Below are 11411 nucleotides of genomic sequence, written 5' to 3'. Positions count from 1 at the left end.
CCAGGCATATGTGGATGCCAGCCACTCCAGCAGAGAACCACTGAGCCCCTAGGACGTGGCCCTGGCAGCGGCGATAGCAGGCCCCGTCCCGGTGGGCGCGGCCCCTCTGGCTGAAAAGCTAGTATTCACTCCATTCGGGCTGGGAACGCTCTGTCCCCCTCGAAACCGGGAGCAACTGAAGGCCGAGGGAGGGGTCTGTGGACTCTCAGGACAGTCACAGTTGAAAACAGGATGCAAGTCCTTGGACACACGTGTCCACGCAGACCCTCGACACACTCCTTGCGCCGTTCAATACCAAAAAGGAGCCCAAACCGGGGACCGACCAAATGTGCGCCAGCTGTGACCAGCAGAAGGCGTCCGCCAGATGTGGGTGTCACTCAGCTACACACTGCACGTGGATAAGCCTTGAGGGCATTACGGTCAGTGAGAGAGGCCAGACACTAAAGACCGCACCGTGTGTCATTCCACTTGCAAGATGCCCAGAACAGGCAGATCCAGGGGGACAGAGAGTAGCTTCGTGGCTGCCGAGAGCTGGGGGTCGGGGGGGGGGTCGGGGTGACCGCTAAGGGGCACAAGGTGCCCTCTTCAGGTGAAGAAAAGGTTCTGGAAGTTGACAGGGGTGTTGATTGCATGCTGGTATTGATTGGAACGGCCCTAACCCTGATTGATTACCAAAGGTTGTTAATGATCAAGGGTCCCTGGGCGCTGGGCACAGCTGTCTGCTGAGGACACAACAGTGAGCAAGGACGCTGGCCTCGACTCCGACAGAGCACACAGTCGAGAGCAGGCACAGACAGTCACCAGGTAAGTTAGCCTGAACGAAGGAAGGCCTCCCGGAAGAGGTGACCTCGGACGGAGCTTGGGAGAATGGCGGTGGGGGATCCAGGCAGAGGAAGAGCAGGTGCAAAGGCCCCGAGGCAGCGGCATAGCCCTAAGGGATGAAGGAAGGATGACCTGGTGGAGAGGGAAGAGGTTGGGGAGGTGATGCCAGGTGCCCGGCTGAGCAGAGGTCAGGGGTGCAGGACCAGAGTGGGGAGGGTCCCCAGAGCAGTGATCACCCCTGTAGAAAGATCACTTCCAAGTGGGTTCCAGGAAATTTCCTCCCATGATGGCCTTGTTTTAGCCGTGGTCCCTCACCCTCTCCAGAGACCCCAGGGTCACTGGCAGAGGCCATGCAGCTTCCGGGCAGGGCCTCAGCCCAGGTCTGGGTCCAGAGCTCCCGTCCAGCCTGCCAGCTCCAGTGAGGACCCTGGGATCGAAGACTCCTGAGAAGTCCCGAGAGGCTGGCCAGGGCCGTGGGGCTACAGCCTGGCCCCGGCAGCCGAGGGCCCCCAGTGTCGGGCAGGGGGCTTTGTGCCAGGTGAGGGCGCATCTCCATCCCGCACCCTCTCCTGGGCCACCTTAAGGGGCCACCACCGAGTTTCACACACATGCCCCCTTCCGGAAGCAATAAGAACCCCCTGCGTGTCCAGTGAGGCGTCTGTTGCTTGGACAAGAGCAGATTGTCCTGCCCACCTGGCGCCTTCCGGAGAGTCCTGAGGGTCAATTCCAGGATGAAGGGGCCACGAGATGGATCTATCTTCGCGTGTTAAGGAGGCATTACCCGGGAGCCCCGGGAGGACAGGAGTTACAGCCCGCAGGTATGGTCCTGGGGGTGGCGACCTCGGGCTACAGGGGCTGCGTGGGGCAGGCAGGGGAGGCCCTCACTTGTTTTCTGGCCTAAACGTAAGACTTTCTCCAGGCTCATCCCACTGCCCTCAGACTTGGGACCAGGGGAAAGGATGCTTGGTACCAGGACTGGACCTCAGATTAGAGCTGGAGGGGCTGCTCCTGACCACGCCCCCTTGGGGAGGCACCAACTCCTGGGCCCTGGCTGGGTCCAGCCTCCAGCAGAGAAGGGCACCCAGCTCCGGGGCTGCACACAGCCTGGGGACCTCATCCCCAAACGCCCACCCCAGGACCAGGCCGACGGGAGACGTCAAGAGGGACAGAGCGTGGAAGGACAGATCCTGGACGCCGGAGGGAAACTGAGCCCCCTTGGGTCCGGAGCGTCCACCTGGCCACGACAAGGACGCTCCTGGGGGGAGACAGAGGGGAGGAGAGGCTGGAGGAGAGGGCACCGTAGGGCACAACCTGGGGAGACGATCCAAGTGGCTGCGGGTCCCACGTCCCGTCCCCAGAGAGGCCGGCGGTCAGCGAGCAGGGCTCCTGCACCCAGATCCCGCCCGCCTTGGATGGGCCCAACCTGCTCTCACCAGCCCCGCTGCCTCTTCTCCCGGCCCATCACTTCTCACGACCCCTGGGGCTCCCCGCTGTCCCCCACCCTGTGTGCAGTCATGGCACTGGCCCACCCCAGGACCCCTGCCTCCACTCAGCCTGCCTGCTCCCCCCAGCCTCTTGCCTGCATCACCCATCTGCAGGCTCTGGGCGGGAGAGGACAGAAACAGCCCCCCAAAGAGACCCCACGACACGTTGGCCAGCGCACCTCTGCACCCCTGGATCCATCCCCAAGCCTCGTGCCAGGACTTTCCGGGCAGCAGAGGAGACCCCGGAGGCTCCCACGCTGCCGACTCAGCCCGACAACCTCTCCAAACAGCGGCTCCCTGAGCTGGCGCGGCGAGGCCTTTACCTGCCCCTCCGTGCCCACTGGGCCTCGCACGCCTGTGCCCGGAGCCCCGGGGGCCCTTCACCCATCTCGCCCACCACATCCCAGCCGGACGCCACCTCGGGGAAGCTGCCCAGAACCCCCTCGGCCTGCTTGTTGAGCTGGGTTGGTGCCAAGCCAGCACCTTGAACAGGGCCTGGGGCGGGGAGCCCAGCAAAGACCCCGAGAGGGGTTCACAGGGCGATCACCTCGACTCCCAGAGGGGACAACAGCAGGTGTGACGTAGCAGCAGGGGTGAACCGGCCGGGCCTGGGAGAGATGTCAGAGGCCGGGAGGTGGGTTGAAGGAGACGGGGAGAGCAGGCATCGCTTGGCAGCCCTCGTGCCCACATGACCCCCAGCCGAGACGCTGTGTCCTCGCCACTTCTTCTAAGGGGACACTGTCCTCCTCTCAAGGAGACAGGCTCTTCCCTCCTCCTCAGGGTGACCTCTCATGTCCCACAGAGGCCCACAATCGACAGGAAATGGTCTGCCCCTCCCGCTCTCCGATGGCCTCGTGTCTCAGGCTGACCCAGGTCACCTGCGTGCCCTGACGATCCCCCTGCTTCTGCCCTGTGCCCGGTCCCTGGGGAACCCTGGTGGGTCTGGGGCCTGCAGCCCCCTCCGCCAGCAGCACCAGGACACAAGCCAGCAGGTTTGGATTCTGTTGTTTCTCTTACCTTTAGATGTTCAACAGCATGAATATTCTTACTTTTTATTTAAAGCTAATTTGGAGCTCTCGCTCTCCAAGCGGCTTCTAATCACCAGAAGGCGCCTGCAGTGAGGGCTGACTGACAGGCGGCGGGGCCGCTTCTGAGAGCAAGCTGGCCACTGGCGGCGCCTCGCACAAAGGGAAGCGCCGAGCGCTCGCTATTCATGAGCTATTAGGGCAGCGCAGTCAGCATCTGCGCCCCACATGGGCGAAAACACCTGGCAGACACCAGGGGGCCGCAACACGCACATGCTTCACAGCCACTTTGTTTAAAAAGTCATTAAAATTGAATGTCAGCTAAAACCTAGGAAAACATTTATTCTCCGAAGCCCTTTGAATCTTGCTGGTGAGCAGGAGACAGGACTGTTTCTGCCGGGACGAAGACACGAGTTTGTAAACAGGCAGGCGAGTCCCCGGAGCGGCCACAGTGACAGAACAGGACACGGGCGAGGAGAGGCGTCCGTCAGGGCCCCGGACGGAGTGTGGGACCTGGGACGCCCGCTGACCCCGCCCGCCCCACGCTGACCGGGGCCGAGGTCGGCCCTCCGCCCACAAGGAGGCAGCTGCCGGCCCCCCCCCCCCGCTTCTTCTTCCCCCAGTGCCGCCCATTAGGGCCAGTTCTGGAGACGCGTCCGCGTGGGGACTCACGGGCGCAGGCCCAGGATGGGGTCCGAGCAGCAGGCGGGGCCGGGGGTGCTAACTCAGGAGCCAGAGCAGGGCCGGGCTGGCTCCGAGGGGTCTCCTGCTGTAGGGTTGAGACCCCTGGCCGCCCCTGCCCATGTCCCGCTGCTTCCCAACAGAGGGTCCCAGGGACAGAAACTGGCCCGAGGCCGCCTGCTGCCACAGTGTCCACTCAACATGGAGGACTGTTGAGGATGCGGAGGGCTTGCCTCCGGCGGCGCGGCAGGAAGCCCAGCGTCACCCCAGCCCCGCCGGACGCGGGGAAGGGAGGACAGGCTTGCAGCAGCCGCGCCCTCGGCCGGGGCTTCAGACTCGGGCTGGGCACAGGCGGGGAGGAGGGATCGACCGGCAGTGGGGACCTTGGCTCAGCTGTTTTGGCCCAAGAATGTTGGTCTTGCCCAGATTTTGCCCGGTTTTGCCCGGTCTTTGCCCGCGGCCTGCGAGGTGCTCAAGGTCGTGTTTTGTGTTGAGCAACGGTCATTGGAAGGAAAAGGTCTGTTTGGCAGAAGTTAAGGCTTCAGACGTGCCCAGGACAAGAGGGTGAGGCGGCCACAGGCCCCAGAGTGACTGGACCTCATGATTGGCAGATTTTGACGTAGACCAAGTAGCTGAGCCTTGTCTGTTTTTCACATAAAAGAATTAACCCTAGGAATTCCCTGGGGGTCCAGCGGTCAAGACTCCGCACTTCCACCGCAGGGGGCAAAAGTTCAGTGCCTAGTCAGGGAATTAGGATCCTGCAAGCCGCGCAGCGTGGCCAAAAACAAAAGAAAAACAGAAAGAAAAAAAAAGAATTAACCCTGGTGAAAATCATTTCAGAAAAGGAAACGTGGAAACAGAAATGATGGAAGTAGTGAGCGGCCCCATGGACGGATGACTGAGGAACCCAGCCAAGCCCCCCGTCGGGAGACAGTGGTGGAGACAGGGCTGCAGGCCTGGGACCCTCCCCACCTGGCTCCTTTGGGCCCGTCCCTGTGCAGGTCATCCACTTGGGGCAAAAGTGCCGGAGGGGAGGAGGCCGACTCATTGGCCTGGGGAGAAAAGTCCGGGAACCCGTGCCGCTGAGGGTCCTCGGGGACACACGGGCCAGGACCGCAAGGCCGGGACCCCTGAAGCCCCAGCCCGGCCAAGCTCGTCCCGCAGCCAAGGGGGGAAGGGCGACCCATGCCCAGCTCGAGGGTCCCTCACATGAGCGCCCGGGCGCCTGGGGGCTTGCCCCACCTCCTCTGGGAGCAGGACCCAGCTGCACTGTCACCAACTTACCCCCGTTCCCTGGGCGTTGGGAGCGGGTCACCCCTGGGAGCTGCGTCTCCTAACGCAGCTCTGGCATTTCTTCCTTGTTTAGCGTATGGAGAGCCCCAGACATGGCAGACGTAGGTCCCTCCCAAGCTCGGAGGGGCTCTGGGAGCCCCCAGCTTGGGGTGCGGGGCCTGCCTCAGGTCGGGCCCCCTGCAGGCGAGGCCGAGCTGGAGACTGGCTGCAGGAGGTCATGGGGGTGGCCTTGACACCAGCCGGGGGGGAGCAGGGGCGGAGTTGGGGTGCAGTGCACCACAACAGAAGCCTCCACCCCCCCATGGAGAACTCTGGAGCCTGATGCCCTTTAGGGTTGTCCCCACTGAGGCCTAGAGCAGGGCCTTAATCCCCTGCAAGATGGCGAGTCACACTGGGGGTCAACCCCGGGAAAGAGACTCAGCTGTGCGCTGTCGGCAGCCCCCTCCGCACCCTTACGGGGGGTCCGGGCGGCCCGTAGCACCCACTAGGTCTCCACGGCAGCCTCTCCTGGCTCCTATGGCCCTCGGTTCAGGGTAGGTGGAAACGGGGGAGCCACACTGTTATGAGCTGAATGATGTCCCCCCAAATTCATATGTTGAAGTCCCAACCCCCAGGAACTCAGAATGTGACTGTATTTGGAAATAGGGCCTTTACAGGGGTGATTAAGTTAAACTGAGGCCCTTAGGGTGGCCCTGGACCAGTCTGACCGTGTCCTGATAAGAAGAGGAGATCAGGGCACAGACGCACACAGAAAGACGACCACGTGAGGACGCAGGGAGAAGACGGCCGTCTACATGTCCAGGACAGAGGCCTCAGGAGGAGCCCTGCCCACACCTCGACCTCAGACTTCCAGCCTCCAGGACTGTGAGAGGATCTGTGTCTGTTGTTCAAACCCCCCTCCTGAGCGCTTGGTCCTGGTAGCCCTAGGACAACCCCACCGGACCCATCCTGAAAGCGCTGGCTGCTCTGTGCGGAGGTGCCAGGTTCTGTTAGTAAAAATGCGTCAACGGACGCGCGTGAGAGTAGAAGGCAGGAGGAGAAGGGGCCAAATGGTGCAAAATGTCCCACCGGGTGTGGCAGGGAGGGGGCGGTGCAGGCAGCAAGCGGGTCTCCACGGCCCCACCCCCTGCCAGGCCTCCCCTCCCCCAGGTCTCCCTCCAACCCCAGCCTGAGTGCCGGCTGAAGGTTCTCCCAGCCAGAGGCGGGAGGGAGAGCAGGAACCACGCGCAGGCGTGCAGGATGGTGGTGGAAGCTGACGCATTAGCTGACGCATCAGCTGGACAGGCTGTATCTCACGCCGCGGTCCCCGCACGCTCAGTGCTGTCTCCCAAGGTCTGTTCTTGGCTCTGTCCTTCCGGCTCTTCCCTAAAGCAGCTCCTAGGTCCGCTGCCCGCCTGGCCAAAGGCAGGACACGCTTTTGGGAGGGGGCCAAATTCTCTCCCAACTACTGGACAGCCACAGAGTGGCCGGTGACCCTCCGAAGGGGGCACTGACTGGAGCCAGGTCCCCACTGCCTGGCCAAGCGGGACTGTCCCTGGGGCTGTGCTCGCCAAGCAACAGCCCCCCCTCCCGCCGTCTCCCCCAGACCCAGCTCAAACACACCTGCTCCTGCAGCCCCCTGGACAGCCCCTCTCCTGAAGCCTCCCGTCCGTCCTGTGGGATCTTCTCTCCAGCTCTTACCTGGTTGCTATTCTGCTCAGTTAATCATCCCAAGATCTGGGTGCTTTTCTGTCCATCATCGTGTGCTCTCTGCCTGTGTCTGTGCCGGGCATCTGGCAGGGGTGGGCTCCTCCAGGTGTTCCGATCGGGCTTCCTCACAGCATGGCGGCCCCAGGAGGGCAGGGCATAGGCTCACCAGCTCCAGTGTCCCATTCTGGTCTCACAGGCCCACCCAGATCCCAGGGGGACACAGGCCCCATCTTTCCAGAGAAGGAGTCTGGGGGCCAGGTTTTGAAACAGCCGCAGCATCCTATGCTAGATTGGCTTCTGGGGCTGAGTGGGGTCCTCCCCGCTACCTGCCTCCCCCAGCCCCTGATATGGGCACCAGAAGTGCCCGATCAATGCCGAGACCACAGGCCCAGGATTTCTGCCACCCAGCGTGGGACGCAGGAGTCCCGGGTCCTCCTGGCGGGCACCCCTGGCAGGCGGACAGTGTGTGCCACGCACCCCCAGGCCAGGCCTCCTGTGCCCTGTGCAGGCTGCACCCTCGCCAAGGAGCACACAGGCGGGGGGCACAGAGGAGCCCCTGCCTAGCAGGGACCCCCGCGTCAGCACCATGCGCGTGTGTGCCTGAGTGTGCTCACGCGTGTGCCTGTGTACACGTGTGCGTGTTCACGAGGGTTGCACACGTGTACTAGATGGAGTGGGGAGGGGGTCCAGGCGGAGACAGAGGCCCGGCCAAAGTCTCCAGGTGGGAGAATACGGGCAGGCGCCTCTAGCGACCGCGAGAGCCTGGGAGCCAGGGCTGGGGGGGCAGAGCCCTGTGGCTCAGAGGCTGAAGCAGGAGCCTCTCAGAGTAAGGCCCAGAGAGGCTGGAGGGACAGCTGGACTTCGTCGTCCGGGACCTTAGGAGAGTCGTGTCAACAGATGGCCAGGGTGAGGGGCCCGCGACCCCTCTGGGGAGAGAGAGGCAGAGACAGACAAAGACAATGAAGAGAGACAGAGATAAAGAGGCAGAGACAGAGACAGAAAGACAGAAACGGAGATAGTGACAGAGACAATGAAGAGAGACAGAGATAGAGAGAGACAGAGACAGAGGGAGACAGAGATAGAGACAGAGACAATGAAGAGAGACAGAGATAGAGAGAGACAGAGACAGAGGGAGACAGAGACAGAGAGCATGAGCTGGAAAGAGACGTGGAGCTGACACAGCTGTTGCTTCACATCCAGCAGGAGGCAGGAGTGGCAGGGAGGGCACCCTGCAGTGCCCATGAGGAGCAGCGCGGCTTCGGGTGGGCTCGGGGGCCTGCCCGCTGGGCTCAGCGTGTCCACGTGAGAGGAGGGGACCACCACGCACTCAGGGCGCTAGGCGCATCCTTCCCCACCGTGCGGGTGCCCTCGACGAGCACTGTCCCTGGACTTCTTGCTGTCCATCAGGACAGAGCAGAGACGCGAGCCCAGTGGGGGGCGGGCGGGCGCAGCTGGCCCCGGGGGTCTTCCGTCCGGCCTCAGGGCACTGCTCTCAGCCCCTCCTCGCAGGACGCTGCCAGCAGGGTGGCGCAGGCATCACCCTCTGGGTCCTCCCTCCCACCCCACTGCTCCCCTGCACCGGCCTGTGACCCCAGGAGAACCCATAGGGCCACGTCCTCCAGGTGCAGGGAGGAGAAGCCAGAGCCCACGCGCCCGAGGAGCGAGGGGCGGCCAGGCACACAGTCCCTGCACCTGCACCAGCCTCCCCGCCAGCTTCCTTGAAAGCTGGGGGCCTCTTTTGTATTCCAAAGTTCAAAGGGCCAAGCTTGCCTGTAATTAAAATGCCCCGTCCTTTAATTACAGGTCCCATAACACATGAAGGGCATCTACTGAAATACGACGTGTTACACAGTCATTTCTCTGCTGTTAATTACTAATTAATGAAGCTATTTCAATTAATAGCTTCCCTACCTCGCTCCCCCTTTGACAGGCGCCGTGCTGGGGCGCGTCCCGCAATCAGATGAGGCTTCCAGCCACCTCGCTGAATATTCATGCCACGGCTTCAACGGTGTTCAATTAAACATGATAAAGCAAGTGCCCATCAAAAGTGTGTTCCTACGCGCAGCCCTGCTCCTTCTGCAGGAACCAGCGGACGGAACGAACGGCAGGCTCCACCGAACACTGGAGAGAACACGGCCCGCGGCCTCGGGGGCGCCCCAAACGCCCAGGATGGCCCCTGCACATCCCGCCCAGGAAAGGCGAGCAGGGGTCCCCCAGGGGCAAGGGGGCACCCCCAGGGCCTTGTCCTACAGCTGAAGGACAAAGCCAGAAGTGGGGGTGGGGGGAGCCCAGAGAGGTGGGGCTAATTAACATGCTAATTACAGATATTAACTGGCCATTAAAGATCCTGTTTTAAAGAAATGACAGAAGAGTGTCACTTATGGTGACCAGGAGGGGACACCCCGCCTGAGAGCGGGAGATGGGGGAGGGAGCCCGGCGAGGCCTGTGTGGGGCTGGTGGGGTCTGGGGACAGGACATCGGGGGGAGCCTGGACTGGCACATCCTGGGCCCCAGAGGGACCCCAGCCCGTCCTGACGCCAAACTCCTGCAGTCCCAGGTCGGGGGACAGCCCTGCCCCTGAGGACACCTGTGCCCTGGGGAGAGGACCGGGGGACGGCCCCCCCAGGACCTCCAACCCCGAAGTCCTGCTGCTGTCTGTCTTCTTGTTAGAAGAGGACACAGACCTTCCCTGGTGACGCAGTGGTTGGGAATCCGCCTGCCAATGCAGGGGACACGGGTTCGAGCCGTGCTCCGGGAAGATCCCACATGCCGCGGAGCAACTAAGCCCGTGCGCCACAACTACTGAGCCTGTGCGCCTAGATCCCGTGCTCCGCAACAAGAGAAGCCACCGTGGGCTTCCCTGGTGGCGCAGTGATTAAGGATCTGCCTGCCAACGCAGGAGACATGGGTTTGAGGCCTGGTCCAGGAAGATCCCACATGCCCCAGAGCAATTAAGCCCGTGCGCCACAATTACTGAGGCTGCGCTCTAGAGCCCGCAAGCCACACTCCAGAAGCCCGGGAGCCTAGAGCCCGTGCTCTGCAACAAGAGAAGACACCACGATGAGAAACCCACGCACTGCAACGAAGAGTAGCCCCCACTCACCACAACTAGAGAAAGCTCGCGCGCAGCAACGAAGGAACCAACGCAGCCAAAAATAAATAAATTAAATAAATAGTTTTTTAAAAAAAGAGAGAGAAGCCACTGCAATGAGAAGCCCGTGCACCGCAACGAAGAGCAGCCCCCGCTCGGCACAACTAGAGAAAAGCCCGCGCGCAGCAACAAAGACCCAACGCAGCCAAAAATAAATAAATAAATTTATAAAAAGAAAGAAGAAGTGGACGCCGTAACCCCGTGTGTGCAGGCCCAGCAGCCAGCGGGAGGGACCCACAGTGGGGACCCAGACTGGGGGAGGGGTGGTGGGAGAGGGTCCCCGCTCCCATACGCGCACCCCCAGGTCCTGCCGCTCCTCGGGCCCCCTCCCGCCTCGGGGTCCAGCCTCGAGCCTCCCTGCGCCTGGAATGTCCTTCCAACCCGTCCCTTCCTACAGAGCTGAGGGGCAAGAGCACCGGCCTGCACGGCACAGGGTGGCCAGCTGGACCCCTCGGCTCCCACCTGGCGCCCTAGGGAAGCGTCAGGTCGGCTGCTCTGGGGCCGGGAAAAGCCCTGTCAGACGGCGCCCTCTGTCAGCCAGCTGCAGGAGGACAGCAGCCTGGCCCTCCCGAGGCGCCTCCTGGCTGTGGGCCGGGCAGGCAAGGCGTACACACACGCGTGCACAAATGCACACACACACGCACTATTGCACACATGCCCTGCACAAGTGCACACTCACGGCCCCGGGCGGCCAGAGCCCCTCCTCTCAGGAGGGAAGTGTCTGGGGTTTGGTGGCCCTACAGACTCCGCACCGGCTCTCCCCCTACTGCACTCAGGGTTGGTGTCGGCCCTGGGATCCTGCCAGGGCCAGCCGGGCTGGGGACGTGTCTGAGCCTGGCTGCACCAGATAACACAGCGGGGCCCGGCCATCCTCCCGCCCGTCTGCGCTAACGCTGCCCTCCCCGCCAGCAACCATTTCACCTGGAATCCTCGGAGCCCGACCCAGGGCCCAACACTGGCATTGGGAAGGGTTGAGGGGCCGCACCCAGCTCCAGGTGACACTGAGCACGAGGGACGGCAGTGACGGGAGGAGGCTGGGCCCAGCTACTGCACAGCAGGCCCAGGGCCCCCACATCCTGGCTTCTCCCTCCCCTGTTCTGCCAGGTGCTAACAGAAGCGTGACCAGACTCGGATTCCAGGAGGCCGGGGATCCCAGTTTACACGCATGCCCTAGGACCCCCTGCTGAGCAGGACCCACCAGCACCTTCTGGGTCCCGCATCCCTTCAGGGCTCGAGCACTGAGACCCCAGACGGCTATGTTCCCAC

The sequence above is a fragment of the Tursiops truncatus genome, chromosome 15, assembly GCF_011762595.2.
Source record: "Tursiops truncatus isolate mTurTru1 chromosome 15, mTurTru1.mat.Y, whole genome shotgun sequence".
Lineage (NCBI taxonomy): Eukaryota > Metazoa > Chordata > Mammalia > Artiodactyla > Delphinidae > Tursiops > Tursiops truncatus.
Note: the sequence above shows the minus strand (reverse complement) of the source record.